General features: G+C 46.1%; 1 protein-coding gene across 4 annotated transcripts in view; it reads left to right on the plus strand.

The window, feature by feature from the left end:
• The first annotated feature begins 6,178 nt into the window (after positions 1-6,178).
• Positions 6,179-17,940, plus strand: part of PRNP (prion protein (Kanno blood group)) — a 41,093-nt gene continuing 29,331 nt past the window's right edge. The window contains exons 1-2 of one of the 4 annotated variants that reach the window (XM_075601284.1): positions 6,179-6,269; positions 6,901-7,024. The gene's annotated coding sequence lies outside the window, so the exon portion shown is untranslated. The remainder of the gene's footprint in view (positions 6,270-6,900; positions 7,025-17,940) is intronic. The other 3 variants (XM_075601282.1, XM_075601285.1, XM_075601283.1) reach the window with 3 other exon arrangements.

The raw sequence follows: 17,940 nt of genomic DNA on the forward strand, positions 1-17,940 counted from the left end.
TCATAATTACCTTAAATGATGTCTTTTGGAATTCCAATAGGTCTTTCTGAGCTCTTCCTCCAAAACTCTTCTCTCCTAACTAACTAATACCCTGTCTGTGGTTTAAATGTGTTTCTAAACCCATTGATCAACATGTAGGGTGATTTCTGATTGGTTGGGAAAAGATACTCAAACTAAATGATGTGTGTGTTTCTTTGAAGTTGATGGGAAAACCTAGTAATACCTGATCTATCATATGATAGCAATACAGTAAATGTTGGACAGGTCAACAATACCGGAGTTTGATCTGATTGGGAAAATAGCATCTGTTTCCCCTGGGATTTAAATGTTAATTCAGGAAACACAAGTCTTGTTTTGAAGTTCTTGATAATACACAAAATAATGTTTATTATCAGGGTGTGGAGTAAATAAACCTTTTGTTTGTCAATTTCTCTCACTTGTTGCATCTCAATGGAATGTGTATCCAGGTGCAGATATCTACTTCAAGACAGTTTGTGATTTCTGCACAAAAGCATTTCTCTTGGGTAACACTAGTGTACGAGAGCAGGGGGTCTCCGGAGCTGACCTCCTCAACAGGACCACCTGTTTCCCGAGTTACAGGCCGGTATTCCACTGCAATGTTTAAATCTCCTGCATCACATGACCGGGAGATTTAAACGCACAGGAGAAACCGGCATCCCATACTGGGGCCTGTAACTCGGAAGCAGGGGGTCCCCGAGTCTGAAATCAATGCGGCTCAGCTCCAGAGACCCCCTGCTACAGTACACTGTTATTAAATGTAAATAAAAGCCATGTGACCGCCTATGAGAGCTGTGCAGGAAGATGCATATTTTTCTGTGCAGCTCTCTATGCTGCTCTTACAGACTGCGGCAGTGTTGAGTGGGATTGAGGGGTAGCCTGCAGATACCGAGCGGGAGCCCATCGAAGTTGAGCAGGGGACATTCGGTATTGGGAAGAAGTGGGAAATGGGGAAGGTTGTAATACCTGGTGATACAGCCTCACTTCTTTTTCCTCCTTCATACTGCTGTCTGGCTGATGTTGTAGTTGGCGGTTCTGGTGATGTTGCTTCCACTTTCTCACGGCGTCTGATTCATGCTCTCTCTGTCTGATGCTGCCATCTTACCTGCGCCCTCTGTCACCATACAGCTATACCTCCTGCACTAAAACACACACCTACAAATCATCCTCACACATTCTCTTTCTGTCCATGCTTCTCCTCCTTGCTTCTGGGGATATCTCTCCCAATCCTGGTCCCTGCCTTATTTCTAGTTGCTCTCGTCCTCGCCTCCCACATGCAACTTCTACTCCTTCTGGTGTAAACCCCTCCAACCTCATACCCATCCCCTGCCACCCTCCCTCCTCTCTCCCTTTCTCCTGTGCCCTTTGGAATGCTCGCTCCCTCTCTAACAAGTTCCTCTCTGTGCATGACTTCATTCTCTCTCACTCCCTGCTTCTCTTTGCTATAACTGAGACCTGGCTCACTCAGTCTGACTCTGCTCTGGAAGCTGCCCTCTCCTATGGTGGCCTTTCCTTCTCCCACACTCCACGCCCTGGTGGCAGGGGTGGAGGCGTGGGGCTCCTGCTCTCCTCTCTCTGCCGTTACAGAACAGTTTCTATTCCCCCCTCTCTTGCTTTTCCCTCCTTCGAGGCTCACACAGTCCAGATCTTCTCTCCTCTCCAGGTCAATGTGGCGGTCATCTATCGCCCACCTACCTCTACTCATCCCCCTTCTGCCTTTCTCTCTCACTTTGAATCCTGGCTCTCTTTCTTTCTCTCCTCAGACTCCCCTGTTCTTCTCCTTGGGGACTTCAATTGCCACATTGATGACCCCTCTCTCTCTTGGGCTTCCCGCTTTCTTTCTCTAACCTCTTCTTTTGGCCTTCAACAGTGGACTGCAGCCAGCACCCACAAGGATGGCCACTACTTAGACCTGGTTTTCACTAAAAACTTCTCTCTCTCCGACTTCTCCATTTCCCCTTTTCCTCTCTCCGACCATCACCTCATCTCATTTTCTCTCTCTCGCTTCTCTCCATCTCCATCTCCATCTCCATCTCGCCCTCGTTTTTGCAGAAACCTGCGCTCTATTAACCTACCAGCTCTTGATTCCACTTTACGCTCCTCCCTCTCCTCTCTCAGTTCTGCTTCAGACCCTGACAACCTGGTCAGGAACTACAACTCTGCCTTATCTTCCTCTCTTGATCTTCATGCCCCACTTTCTCTCTGCCGTCCTTGCCCTTCTAACCCCAGACCCTGGCTAAACTCCCACACACGCATGCTGCGTTCCTCCACTCGTTCCTCTGAACGCCTCTGGAGGAAATCTCATACGCTCGCAGACTTCATTCACTACAAATGTATGCTATCCTGTTTCAACTCTGCCCTCTTTCAGGCTAAACAAACCTACTTTTCATCACTAATCAACACACACAAGTCTAACCCACGCCGTCTCTTTTCTGTCTTTGACTCTCTACTCAGACCACCCTCAGCTGCCTCCTCTTCTTCATCCATCTCACCTCAGGACTTTGCTGACTTTTTTAAGAAAAAGGTGGAGTCCATACGGCAGAACATCCCATCTGTTGCCTCCTCCCATCCCACAATGCTTCCCAACTCTCCTCCTGTCTTTCTTGACTCTTTTTCTGCTATCTCGGAGGAGGATGTATCACTGCTGATCTCCTCTTCTCCCTCTACCACTTGCCCTCTTGATCCCATTCCCTCCCATCTCCTAAAACCTCTTGCTCCTTTTATAATCCCTATGCTCACACAGATCTTTAACACTTCCCTCTACTCTGGTACCTTTCCTTCATCCTTCAAGCATGCAACCGTTATACCATTACTCAAAAACAGCAAGCTTGACCCTACCTGTCCTTCTAACTATCGACCTGTCTCCCTCCTGCCTTTTGCCTCCAAACTCCTTGAACGTCTTGTATTCTCTCGATTGCTACACTTTCTCAACACCTATTCTGTACTAGACCCTCTACAATCTGGCTTCCGCACTGCTCACTCTACTGAAACAGCCCTCACTAAAATAACTGACGACCTCCACGCTGCCAAAGACAGAGGTCATTACACTCTGCTCATATTACTCGACCTCTCTGCAGCATTCGACACCGTGGACCACCCTCTTCTCCTTCACATTCTCCATACTCTTGGTATTCGGAACAAAGCTTTATCCTGGATCTCCTCTTACCTCTCCCATCGTACCTTCAGTGTCTCTTTTGCTAACACCTCCTCCTCCTCTATTGATCTCTCTGTGGGGGTACCCCAGGGCTCTGTCCTGGGACCCCTTCTCTTTTCTCACTACACACTCTCTCTAGGTGACCTAATCACATCTTTTGGGTTTAAATATCACCTCTATGCTGACGACACACAAATTTACCTTTCAACCCCTGACCTTACACCTGCTATAGAGACCAAAGTTTCTGAATGCCTCTCTGGAATATCATCCTGGATGGCCATCCGCCGACTGAAACTTAACATGGCAAAAACAGAGCTCCTTATACTACCTCCCAAACCTGGCCCTACTACATCCTTCCACATTGCTATTGGAAATACGATCATTCACCCAGTAGCCCAAGCACGCTGCTTAGGGGTCACACTTGATTCCTCTCTCTCATTCTCCTCTCATATTCAAAACGTTTCTAAAACTTGTCGCTTTTTCCTCCGCAATATCACAAAGATACGCCCTTTCCTCTGTTACTCAACTGCTAAAACTCTGACTCAGGCCCTCATTCTCTCACGTCTCGATTACTGCAACCTCCTGCTGTCCGGCCTTCCTACCTCTCACCTGTCTCCCCTACAATCTATCCTAAACACTGCTGCCAGAATCACTCTACTCTTTCCTAAATCTGTCTCAGCATCTCCCCTCCTGAAATCCCTCTCCTGGCTTCCGATTAAATCGCGTATCTCACACTCAATTCTACTGCTCACTTTTAAAGCTTTACATTCTTCTGCCCCTCATTACATCTCAGCCCTAATTTCTCGCTATGCACCATCACGACTCTTGCGTTCTTCTCAAGGATGTCTTCTTTCTACCCCCTTTGTATCTAAAGCTCTCTCCCGCCTTAAACCTTTCTCAGTTTCTGCCCCACACCTCTGGAATGCCCTTCCCCTCAATACCCGACTAGCCCCCTCGCTATCCACCTTTAAGACCCACCTTAAGACACATCTGCTTAAAGAAGCATATGAGTAGCACTGGATAATCATGGACACATGACACAAAGCTTGGCCCCCTGCAGACGCACTTACTAGTATTCCCTCCTACTGTCTCTGTACGTTCTCCCTACCTACCAATTAGATTGTAAGCTCCTCGGAGCAGGGACTCCTTCCTTAATGTTACTTTTACAGTATGTCTGAAGCACTTATTCCCATGACCTGTTATTTATATTTGTTATTTATATGACATGTATTACTACTGTGAAGCGCTATGTACATTTATGGCGCTATACAAATAAAGACATACATACATACATACATCTCCATCTGATGCTGCCCTCTTCTCTCTTTTTTTCACGTGGTCACTCGCATGCATTCCCGCACAGCCGCATTTATATACGGCGCGGGAACACACCACGTGATCACACTCGACCAATTAAAATAACCTGCTCAAAATTACATTTTCGGGCTTTATCGGTTTTAACGGAAAACACCACGCTCGGTTGTGGTCTATCTTTTTTTTTCTGATTAAAACCGGAATCCCTACAGTATACATAAATCACTGAAGGGGTTAATAAATAAAACACTCAAAGGGAAGGCTTCAGACAGTTTGGGGCTTTTAATCTGCCATTCCAATTATAAACTCTGGATCATTTGGTCCTTTCCTGGTCACCTGGATTAGAGCCCAACCACATTTTTTGAGAGGGCAGGAAACAGAACGCTGATGCTTTCAATAGAGCATTTAACAGTGGGAGCAGCTAAAGTAACACTCAAGGGGGCCTATTCTAGTAGCCTTCATAAAATGTCTCGCTTGGTCATTTACGCTGCAGGTTTTGTCAGTTTAGTTATCGTCGTATTCAGAAAGACCCTGAAGCCATGCAATAGCAAAATGACCAAAACTGACAAGGAGCAGCAACGTGATCTCAGCCTCTCTCAAAAGTTCTCACCAATTTGCATTTGCAGCAATCTGGCCCAGCTGCACAGAGAGCTGCACAGAGAGAGCCGCCTCTCCCTGCGCATAACTCACCAGCGATCGCAGGGTGTTAATAAGAATGTTAAAACTTGTGTACGTAAGCAGGGGCTCTCCGGAACAGAACCGCATTGATTTCAGGTCTGGGGACCCCGTGCTTCCCGAAATACAGGCCCCATTATGGGGTGCCAGTATCTTCTATGCATTTAAATGTCCAGTTACGTGACGCAGGACATTTAAATGCATAGGAGATACCGGCACCCCATATCTGGGCCTGTATCTCGGTAAACAGAGGGTCCAAGGACCTCAAATCAACGTGGTTTTTCTCCGGAGACCCCCTGCTCTCGTACACTAGTATTAAATGTTTTATTAAAATAGCTTCACTACCTTAGCGGTTAGCCGCTAAGGCAATGAAGGGGTTCAACTTCATTAGTCTGTTTATTGAGGGCAGAGGGGGTGGATGAAGGGGGTAGTAGCCCCAGAGTGGATGGCCAGACCTTCCAGGAAGGTTGTGGGATGAGTTAACCCCTTCACTGCCATAGCGGTGGAAACCAATAGGGTAATGAATGGGTTAACCAGTCCCGCTACCACCATCCCCTCCTCCCCCCCAGTCCTAAACACCCAACCTTAGGGCAACTACCCCGTGCACCCAATCACTCTACCCCCAATAAAGAAAAATAAACACAACAACCCTACTACCCACCTCCTCTACCCCCAACACCCTCCCCCCCCCCCAACACATACAGTACAGTAATGGGCAAAATTACTATTATCCAGATATGGGATGGCATATCCCATAGCAGCCTCAGAAGCCTGAGATTACAAATATCATGATTTCTGAGGACGACATGCTCAAGGAGCAAGATACTAACATTATATGTGTTACCTTTATATAGGCTTTGTGGCTTTAAAGGTTCTCAATGCCTTGCAAAACAAGCCTGATAACACGCTGAATAAAACATGCCCACTGACTCCCAACCAAATGTGTCAGAGGCGGATGGAAGGACCATTTGAGGATAGATACATACACTCCCCTCTTACAACCCTCTCTCCTAGCTCCACCCATCTCTGCTGCTTTTCTTAGCTGCTGCGTAAACCAGTCATTAATTCAGTCCTGGCTGAAAGAAGCTACTGGAAACTCTTCTTCTAGGTAAGCGGTGCCATCCATTGCAAACGATGCTGGGCTCCACAGAGCCATTCTGTGCTCTGCGTATTAACCCCATAAACCTATTATTGCAGTTTTTTTCACAATGCTTTGTGTCTGTGTGTCGTGTGTATTAAACCTTATGCTGTCACTGGGTCATGCCCCGCACAGGCTTAAATATCGTGTGAATCCCCTAACCCTGCTCTCTTTCAAATGCGCCGTTTCTTCTCCATTTTAAAATGCCCTCTTTTTGTTTAGGCATTGGCATTTTGATGCCTTCACTGTTCCTGTTAGCTGCTCCTTATATGTCTGCAGATATACGCAGGAAATGACACTTGCTTTATCCCGATTATTTTACTGCGTGTTCATTAAACTGCTGATTAAAGATTTATATGCCGGCGAATATTTTCATTGCGTGCGATTATTCGAATTTTTAAAATTATGCGTAGTTGCATTTTCTGTGCATTTTCCAGTGTTATTGTAATATATATATATATATATTTATATATATTAACCCCTTTGGTGTATGGGGGCATGCGGTGCATCGCCGTGCAATGTGTCGTAGGACTTCTGGTAACAAAGGTGTTAATACTACACCCCTTCCTTTTGTCTTATTCTTCGTGTTTTTTATACACAGCAGCAGCAGCAGTAGCAGCAGCATCACAAAGCACAAACAAGGCAGGATCTGTCCCCAGCTGCTTCATTAAAGGGATTATATACAGAGAAGAGTCACGGAAACCAAGACACAGACAGTAGAAGGGGTAAGAAACATTGAAGCATCATTACACGCCTCCCTTCCTGATATTTAATATGCTGCAGTGTAAAACAGTACTGAGCCTCACTACGTATTTTTACCTTCCATGTTAATAGATAAGGATGCTGACTCTATGTACAACTTCTGGCTTCTGACTGCCTGATACTTAGTGTACACCCTTTAACCCTATACAAACACTATAAGAATCTCCTATTGTAAGGCCGCGCTTATAGTGCCGGTGACAGCGACGCGACCAATGACGTCACCCGTCGCCGTCGCCATTTGCAAAAGATGTGTTTAGGTTTGCAGCCAGCGACGTCATAAAAGGGGAGGGTAGAGGGACGGAGAACCTCCTGATTGGCCGCAAGGGGAGGCCGTTGCCGAAAAAATCAAATATCAGTGACTACCAGATTTCTGGTAGCACTGTCGCTCCGTCGCTTTGTCGCTATCGCGTGCAACGGCGACAATGCATTTGTTTTGCCGCGATGCGACGGCACTATAAGCGCAACCTAATGATTGACTCATTAGAGGGTAGAGCGCAGAGACCACACAATGTGACATGAAATGGGGGAAGTGTATTTTGATGATTGTACAGTACAGCCTATTAATTTTCAATGTGTAAAGATGCTTTTTATCATGATACCGTGTAGCACATTTGTTTTCAGGTGGGAGAAAGTGTATAAATATGCTCAGTATTATTATATAGTGTAGCCTGTTTATATTCAGTGGTGGAACTGTATAGAGGCACTCCGTATTATTATACTGTATAAACTGCCTAATTATTTATTGGATGTGTATATAGATGCTCAGTATTATTATATAGTGTCACCTATTCATTTTCAGGGCTGTTGTAAAATACTCCGTATTGTACCGTGTATCATGTTCATTTTCAGGAGGTTGAAAGATACTGAGTATTATATATTTAAGCATCTGTCTTAAAGTGTATATAGATATTCTCTATCATTATAATTGCAGCATGTTAATATTTAGTGGTGGAAGTATAAAGAGATACTCAGTAGAATGATATATTGCTAGAATGCTGGATTTTACATTTCAGTTGGTTTTATATAGAGACCCCCTGTTTCTTTAAACAGCTCAGCCTCTATTTATGGTGCAATGGGTAAACACATCATTATACTGTGCACCATTTCATAGGGAAGAAGGTGTTTTCCACCCCAGAACAAACTGATGTTTCCGTTCAGCTAACATACAGGGGAACTGTTCTGCGGCCTCTTACTTATTTTTCTTGGGAACGGTTTAAAAGCGAGGGTTGCCAGGCAGCTTCTCTAAAAATACTCGACACAAATCCCACAGGCCCCCAAGCCAGTCAGGTCACTATGTCAGAGAGGTAATACCGGACACATACATGTCCACTATTACCACTCGTTTTTACTGGGCAGTGTCCGAATACAGGACTGTCCAGTTCAATACTTCACACCTGCCAACCCTATTTAACATCTATTCCCCAAACCGCCCCAGTTGTTCGCTTGGTTTCCCCCCCTCGCCAGACTAATCAGTGCCATAGTCACCGTTGCTTCTGGAAACAGCTCAACCTATCCTCGCGCTAGCAAAACAGGATAGGTTGCTCTGTTGCTGATCGTGGCGGTGACTGACGTGTGGGCCAGGAGTACATTTTTAGGTGCTTTTTCCATCCCTGATTTAACATACAGCTCAACCCCCTTACAACGCTGTGCTTGGGGTCCAAAGAATCACATCGCGTTATAAGTGGATCGTGTTAGAAATAATGTACAATTGTTTGAATTGCACAATAAAGTATTTAAGATACCAATAATCGTGTTGAAAAGTATTCATAAATATGAAAACTGGGAGCTGCACTTGCACCGCGTTATAAGCGGATTCGCGTTGTACCGGATCGCGTTATAACGGGGTTGAGCTGTACTTGCTCTCGTCATGACTGGGCTGGAAAATAGTGACTAATTGTTAATAAACGTGTTGGCAGTGTGGAAAATATATTGCTAGGAGGCAAATGAGTTAATGAGGATTAACGCTTGTATTAAAACTGTGTTGTCTCTTCACATGCCGTGCTGGCTATTCCTGGCACTGGCAGCCAAGGGCTTAAACTCAGATTATTAAAATGTGACCTATTGCCCATGTATGTTGTGAAGCTGATTCCTAGGGCTAAAGATTTTAGTCTCTTCAATTTAAATGAAGCTGATCTTTTCTCTAGCGCGGGGAAGCAGTTTCACAGCATATTGAACAGGAGCCTATTTGAAGGGTGACCAGATTTTTAAATGTAAAAACTGGGATACATGAAAAAATATTTAGAAAACAAATTAAATCACAAAGTGTGCCCCCCCTCTTTTTTGCTTTCCTCCATCTCCCCCATACTCCCTTCTCCCTCTCCCCCATCCTCTCTCCTCCCTCTCCCCCCATCCTCTCTCCTCCCTCTCCCCCCATCCTCTCTCCTCCCTCTCACCCCCATCCTCTCTCCTCCCTCTCCCACCATACTATCTTCTCTCTTTGCCCCCCATCCTCGCCCCCCACCTCTCCCCCCATCCTCGCCCCACCTCTCCCCCCATCCTTGCCCCTCCTCTCGACCCACCCTCGCCTCCCACCCTCTCCCCCCATCCTTGCCCTCCCTCCCCCATCTTCGCCCACACTCTCCCGCCCATCCTCTCTCTCCCTTCCCTCTCCCCCATCCGCCCCCTACCCTCGCTCTCCCCATCTTCCCTCCCTCTTCCCCATCCACCCTCTCTTTCCCATCCTCCCTCTACCCTCCTCTCCCTCATTCTCCCTTCCCTAACATACATCCTCCATTTCCCCCAGCCTCCCTCTCCTCTATCACCCCTCTCTCCCATCCCCATCTCTCCTACCCCCATGCTGCCTCTCCTCCCTCTCCTCCATCCTCCCTCCCCCCTCCCATATATACACACACACTACACCATATACATTTATATTCAACATATACAAACACTCTAAATAAACAACATACTGTATACATGCACATACAGTAATGCATGAAACACACATGCATTACAAATACCCACACTTACCAAACACACACACACACACTTACCAACACAGGCACACACACTTACCAATACAGACACGCGGAACCGGGAGATCTAGAGAGGAGCACTATGGAGTGCTCTGCAGCGTTACCTGCTGACCAGAAGCTGCACTGGTTACACAGTGAGACAGCCCTGCTCTCCTCCTTCCTCCTACTGGCTACAATTCTTGTAAGGCCGTGTCCATACTCCGGCGCGAACAAAAGGCCATACAGTACATCTACGAGGCAGGCCATAGAGCACGCAACCGTGCGCGCACAAACAAATTTGTGTTTGTCGTGCGACAGCCGGGTCACGTGAGCATTTCAGCCAATGAGGGCAAACCGCTCACGTGCTATCACGGCCATGCCGCCGCCACGCCTCCCCGTCGCTGTGGATGTCAGGCCACACATCACTTTTTGGCTACTGAATCTGCGGCCTAACGTGATCAGCTCCGTGCTCTGCCGCCGGAATCCTCCTCTGATCTCCTCCTACCTCCATCTCCACCTACCTACCCAAACCGGGAGGACACCTTAATAACCGGGACTGTCCCTGCTAAACCTGGTCACCGTAGCCTATTTGGTCTCTCTTATTAAACGGTGATGGTGTCGACCAGGGTATTACCGAACAGAAACTCATGTTCAAGTCAGAGAGAGTTTCCGTACGATAGTGCCCCAATTGCCACAATTAATGAATAACCCTGTATGATTCAGAGCAAACAAGTCTATGGGGAAATGGACAAAAGCTTGAAAGTGCGCAGCTAAAACATGATTCAACAGTGTATATAGAAACAGTGCAAGTGAAAGTTTAAATAAACAATAAATTGACCTTGTGGGAAATAACACTAATGTGACGTCTGCAGCTTTTCTTGAGGGGTGGCTCGACACCCCTAGGGCTATAGAAAAAACAAAAAGACAGGGCGCACAACGCACATAGTGAAGCACAATTAAAAAATAATTTTACTAAAAAATTAAAGGTTCTGCGTACATCAATATAATGAAAATCAAGCAGTGGGTTAGTGGGGTTACCACACGGAAGAAATGATCACAGCTCTCCACTGGAACAGACGCGAGGCACTGGATACCAGCAGACCACATCCAAGGCAGCAGCTTCCGTTAGACCTTCAGTCAGGGTAACCAGATGTTGGGGACCGGTGAAGAGTCCCGTGTAGAAGTCCCGCTATGAGGCTCAGAAGCCTCCGTCAGTCCTACAGCAATGCAGCTCCAACAGCACGCCGCTCAGACCCGTGGTGCGCCTTCTGATGACATCACGACACTCTCCTTCTCACATGGTGCGGGGGAGAGAGCACATCGGCGAACAACACACAGGGCAGGCAGGGTAGCAATAGTAAACACCCTGATGAAGTAACCGTGTTTTACGAAACTAGTTGGATTGTTGGATTGTTCATCTATCTGACCATACTGTTTGTCAAGTATATTCTTGGCTTGTGCCTCCCGGTCCCCTGCCTCACTGCATGTCGGTACGGGTGTTTACTATTGCTACCCTGCCTGCCCTGTGTTTTGTTCGCCGATGCGCTCTCTCCCCCGCTCCATGTGAGGAGAGTGTCGTGACGTCATCAGAAGGCGCACCACGGGTCTGAGCGGCGTGCTGTTGGAGCTGCATTGCTGTAAGTCTGACGGAGGCTTCTGAGCCTCATAACGGGACTTTTACACGGGACTCTTCACCGGTTCCCAACATCTGGTTACCCTGACTGAAGGTCTCACGGAAGCTGCTGCCTTGGATGTGGTCTGCTGGTATCCAGTGCCTCGCGTCCGTTCCAGTGGAGAGCTGTGATCCTTTCTTCCGTGTGGTAACCCCACTAACCCACTGCTTGATTTTCATTATATTGATGTACAGTACGCAGAACCTTTAATTTTTTAGTAAAATTATCTTTTAATTGTGCTTCATTATGTGCGTTGTGCGCCCTGTCTTTTTGTTTTTTCTATGGGGAAATGGGACTGATTTTGAGTCAGACTCCCTGATTTTTAGCCTCCATTTCACAGATTCAGTGATGTCACATTGATAAAAATTAAAACTTTTCCGTTAAAATGTTGTTGTTTTTTGGTCCAGAACCCCCAATTCTCCCTAGACTCCAACGTTAGGAGGTACTGTACCTATTTAGGAGCAACTGTACCTATTTAGCAGGTACTGTACCTATTTTGCAGCAATATGTACAGTACCTAATGCATATCAACTGTACCAATTGTACTGGTTTATGGCATTTATAAAAAATAGATCTGATAAATATTATGCATGTATCAGTATATACAAATACTGTATGTAGAGATGTTTTATTAGTTAAAATATTTGCACATGGTTAACCAAATTTGTTATGCAATATTTATAAGATACACCTGGTTGCATCAACCCAAATGGAAAAACTACGTGTATGGTTTTAATGCACTGGTTTTGGTCATTATGGAGTGACATCTTTCTGCATTCAGTGCAGTGGTTCCCAAACTTTTTTTAACGTGCCCCATCCCTAAAACAACTCTTTGTCTACGTTGGCCCCCTATTATGTATTTATTGCACAAGCCAAAAAGTTTGAGGGGTTGGGCACCCAAAAAACATCAAATTTAAGTACGGATTCCACTTAGCAATATATATTGATTGGGATATCCATGCAGAGAAAGGGTCTTCTTTGTCTCTGACCACATTTCTTTGTCTTGTAAAGCAATGTGTTGCAGACCCCTTTGGCAGTGAAAAGGCTAGGGCTGCAGCTGCCTTGATGTTTTCCTTTCCGCCTGTTTGTGTAAATGAAACTGGGAGGGAAGATACAGAAGCAGATGGTTGGACAAGGCCTTGGGTTGCCATGGAGATGGCTGGAGGGAAGGCTGCAAGGCCTAGCACTTACAATGTGTGGTGTTCACACACTCTATACAGAGTTATTTTTGTGAGGGAAATAAAATTCCAACATCTAGCGATTATGAAATTATTAATAATGGGGCTGGGTTATTTTTATTAGTTCAGACATAAATGTCTTTATTTAGGGCACCTTTTCCCTATAAAAATGCAACTGCAAATATAATATTAAAAGAAAGAGATGTAACATTGCCTGTGCTGGATCTCCCCACACCCCTGAAGATTTAGATACTCTAATATAAAGCAGTATTGAGTATGGTTGTGTAGTTTTAACTAGTTACAGCATTGCATCTCAAACTTGGAGAACCCACAATTTTTAAGTAATGTCCTCCTTTCGTAATGTCCCTTACAGACTCTGATAGAGGGAGTGAAACACGTCCAAATATTCACCATTTAAGTTCCAAATCGAGGATGGTACCGGGTTAGTTCGTTTATATAAATTGTAATGTCAGCTTCTAAGAAAATCTGACTGAAGAAGGGACCTTTGTGGTCCTTAAAGCTTGCACTCTTTTTAACTAGTTAGCTATGGAGCATATCACTTCTACCTTACTTTTGTTTCTCTACCCTTCAAGTTAGAGAAGATTTGACCTGTTTTGAAGAGAGCGGTAATACTTGTAGGTGTTCCCAGTGTCACCAGCTGCTTATTCTACAAGCCCAACCCAAATGATCTAGGTGTTTGTTATTGCTCATTTGGTAAATGCCAGTCTACAGAAAGGGCCGTTTCCTCTTTTCTATTATACCCTCTGCATGTAGTTGAGTGGGTGTGTGCTCTGGCAGTCTTCCCTCCAAGACCAGTAAGAGTTTGGCTCGTTCCATGTATCACAGGACCCTGGCAGCATAGTGAGTTATAAATAGGAATTCTGGTTTTCTGTGTTAATACTGATAAAATAAACAATGAAAACAAAAAAATCGCCCCACGTCATTAAGAACATTTTAAACTGTGCAGAGATACCGGCACCCCCTTCCGAGGTTAGTAACTCAAGAAGCAGGGGGTCCCCAGAGCTGAAATCAACACAGATAAGCTCTGGAAACCCCATGCTTCAAACCTATTTTTTTATTTTTTTTTACTGCTGCTCCTTTGATATACCTGTAACGGGTATTCCCCCACCCAATCGCAAATAGGGTCTCCTAGGGGAAATGCTACTCTGGTTACAAGGCATAATAGTGTGGCGCACCTGCTGGCTTACAGGACTCCTGAGTCTCCCGCTTGATGGTATTATGGGGAAGGTCAGGACAGGCTTCTGGGGACATACCCAGTACGTACTCACGGTGACAGTGCCTCCATCTATTGCAGGCCCCAGGATATGGGGTGGAATCCCTGGAATAGAACGTCCCACTCAGGGATGAGAGATTCCAGTCTCACAACCGCTTCTTTATAATCAGGAACACTTTATTTCCTCTGCAGCACACTGTACAGCATACACAGTCACAGCAGTACTTCTCAGGATAACCCTGGCCTTTCACTCCCAGTCAGGGCCCTGGAAGCAAGCCTAGCTCTTCCACTACCCCCTATCAGAGTAGTGGGAACAGTCTGCCAACCTCTCCCAGAGGGAGGGCCTCAAGCCTGCCAGGTCCCTGAGAGCTCGGTTAGGTAAGACTCAGCTCCTCTCAGGGTAGGAGCAACTGACTCAATACAGGAAATGCAGATCATTAAGACAGATACAACAAGAGCCCGCCCCTGTCCCTTATTGGACACAGGCCTGACTGCACTGCTTTCTCTGCCTCACTGATCTGCAGTGAGTGGGGAGAACCCATCTTAACTCCTGGCAAACCTGCCCTTACCAGGGATTATTGCACAGAAGGAGGACAGAATAATAGCCCAAACCTACCAGGGCTATATACCTATTGACAATCCCAATGCCACTTATGCTGCCCATCTTATTTCTTTAACTTTTTCTCCCTGTGTACCACCTCTCCTACTGTCTGTAATGGACACTCCCTTAACTTGGTTTTCTTCTGCTCTGTCTCTAACCCCTGCTTCACAATTATTTTTTTAGAGCAGAGGGGGAGGGGGAGGAGGGAGAGAGTTTTAAAAAAAATAGGTATGAAGCAGGGGTTAGTCTCTAAATAGTGATGAAAGTGATAGAACAGTGATGAACCACATCTCACAAGAAAGACCTGAAAAGAAAAATACAAAAAGCCCAGGCTCCATAGCGTAACTTGACACAAACAATTTAATAAAAATAAAAAAGCCTCTAGGACTTGCACTCACAATAGTTTAGTTAAAAAATCACATATAGAGAAAATTGCTATGCACGAACGGATGCTGGTTAGCGTGCGGGACATCAGCTGGAGGACGTCAACAATAGTACTCAACCAAAGCAGGAATCAGTAGAGAGCCTCCAGGAGATGCAGATATCCACAGAGGGAGGACCCGTGGACCCCACCGATATTTGCCGCCAAGCGGATTGAATAGATTCTGACCACTCTTCGTGTGTCCAAGATGGCGACTTTCGCATAGCTGGTATGGCGTCCGTGACATTCTATGCATTTTGTCACAACGTGACTTCATTAGGGGATAATTGATTGGTCCATAGTAAGGGTTTAAATACCCTAGGTTGCTAAAAAACCCACAATGCTAACATCATATTGGCCAATCATTATAAAACATACGAATTAAATTGTGAAAGGTGGGAATGCACATAAAGTGGAGTTTAGTACTAGATTGCTTGAAAATGATGTTATTTGTACCACAATGTTATTGCCAAACATGACCTAACATAATGAATGATAAATGCAGAGAGGACATGGAAAAAGAAGCAGTAAATTGCGGATAGGAAACACTGATTGCTATAGAATGATTCATAGGCTGGGAAGTGAGGAACACAGGACAGGGAGAATACTGAAGACAAACTACGTGCCAAATAATTGTGTATAAAGGCAGTATTATACCAGAATGCTAGTATCAATGCACTCATTTAGGCCTACAGGTGTGTGTCCCCATATTGGAAATCAAAAAAGTATTAAAAAATACTGAGAGACTTGAACTTATCAATTCCAAGTTTAAATGGTGGAATATGATCCAAACCCACAACATTTAAACTGGCTGGGTCTTTAGAGTGACCGGACGAAAAATGTCTGGGAACACTACAGATGTAGCGCTATGGTCGGTCGCTTGCATGCGAACATGGGCTCTTAAAGCATGTGCAATGGCTTGAAAGTCGGTGGCACACCGCCTAGCAGTCAGTAATGGCCCATCGGGATTAACACAGCAGGGGTACCTGCGTTTGAATGGGAGTCGGGCTGTGTGAATCCTACCAGGCAGCATCTGTCTGTAAGAGAGGCGCACTAAAAGTGAGACTAAATCAGTCAATCTTTCTGCGTGCCTCTAACAGGCAATCACACAGATTTTATTTTATTTTAATAACACAGTATTGAAGCAAGGGGTCTCCGGAGCTAAACTGCATTCATTTCAGGCCTGGGGACCACCTGCTTCCTGAGTTACAGGCCACGGTATGGGGTGCCGGTATCCCCGCCATGTTTAAACTCTTCTGTGTCACGACCCACATGACTGGGACATTTAAACAAAGCAAGGTGATACTGGCACCCCATAATGGGGCCTGTAACTCAGGAAGCAAGGGGTTCCTGAGGCTGAAATTAATGCAGCTCCAGAGATCCCCTGCTGCAATTCTGTGTTATCAAAATAAAATAAAAGCAGCTTCATTACCTGCAGGGTAGCCACTAAGGCAATGATGGGGTTATCAGAGTACCTGGTTTATTGGGGGTAGGGGCGGTGGGTGAAGGGGGTAGATGCTCCAGGGTGGGTGGTTATGTCTACCGTGAAGGTTGCAGGAGGGGTTTAACCCCTTCATTACCTTAGCGGTAGTAATCTCTATGGTAATGAAAGGGTTAGCCGCTCCAACTACCCACCTGAAAGGCTGTTATGCCGGTGCTACCCGCAGACCAGACCCGTCCCCTGTGCTGAAGGGGGAAGTAGGATATACACGCACCCGCAGCAAAGGGAGCGAGTCCGGAGTGTGGTGTCAAGCGTTGCCAGGCCAGATATAAGTAACGTGGACAATACTTGCCGGTATAAGAGAGGAATAGTGATTGCCTTGCCGAGGTCAGGGAGCGGAGAGATGAGGAAGGTTGAAGTACAAACCGTGATCGTGGGATGCCAGAAAATACGTAGTCCAAGGAGAGCCGAAGTCGAGAGCCAAAGGGGTTAGTCGTACGAGTACACCAAACACTTCCATACAGAGACTATGTCGAGCGATGAGAGAGGGCTCAGAGATGCTAGATAAGGCTGGGCTGACCAATCAGGGATGGAGGCGGGTCAGGAGGACTGCAGGTAGCCTCTCTGGATAGTTGTGGCTGATACAACCCAGGTGAGCACTGGTAGCACTCTGATTACACCCATGCAGTGTACGGGGCGGAGCCTCATAGCAGGAGTGGAAGTAGAAGAGTGGGTGCTGGGCGTGCGCTCTGTAAGCTGCGTGTGCACGTGACCAGCATTGAAGGAGGACACACGTGTGCGTGTGGGACAGAGGAGCTGACGGCCCGTGGAGGCAGGTAAGCGGAGGTTGCGCTGCGCGCCCTTAGTCTCTCTGAGGGTAGTCTGTGTATTGCGTGGACGGCGCAGAAAAATCAGATTCCTAACAAAGGCCTAACTGTCCTGGAACAGGATTCATATTTCTGTTTATCCGCACTTTGCAGCTTCTGCCTGTCAGTTCCTTATTTCAGCTGCATGTATATTTGCTCTGAAAACACACTGTACCTGTGTGATAGACACAATGTTGCAATCCCTGCCTCTGTACATTTAGTCAGTGGGTTGCTATAGCAACCTCTGAGATCCTTCTCAGAATGGGCTATTCTGCCCTCCCCCCGTCTTCCGTCTTTGCTACACAGTTAGTTTAGTACCATCTCACTTATTGTTGACCCTTGCTCCTCACTTCCTTTTCCTTCCTGCACTGGCTGAGTGAGTAACCCCCTAATGCTACACACTCCACGGCAAGGCCATTCTGTTTTACCTGCTTCTCATTACAAAGCACCTACACAGAGAAGCACTCTCTCATCACATCATACCATCTGCAAGCACCTGTATATATCTTAT

This window comes from Ascaphus truei, chromosome 5, assembly GCF_040206685.1.
Source record: "Ascaphus truei isolate aAscTru1 chromosome 5, aAscTru1.hap1, whole genome shotgun sequence".
Classification (NCBI taxonomy): Eukaryota; Metazoa; Chordata; class Amphibia; order Anura; family Ascaphidae; genus Ascaphus; species Ascaphus truei.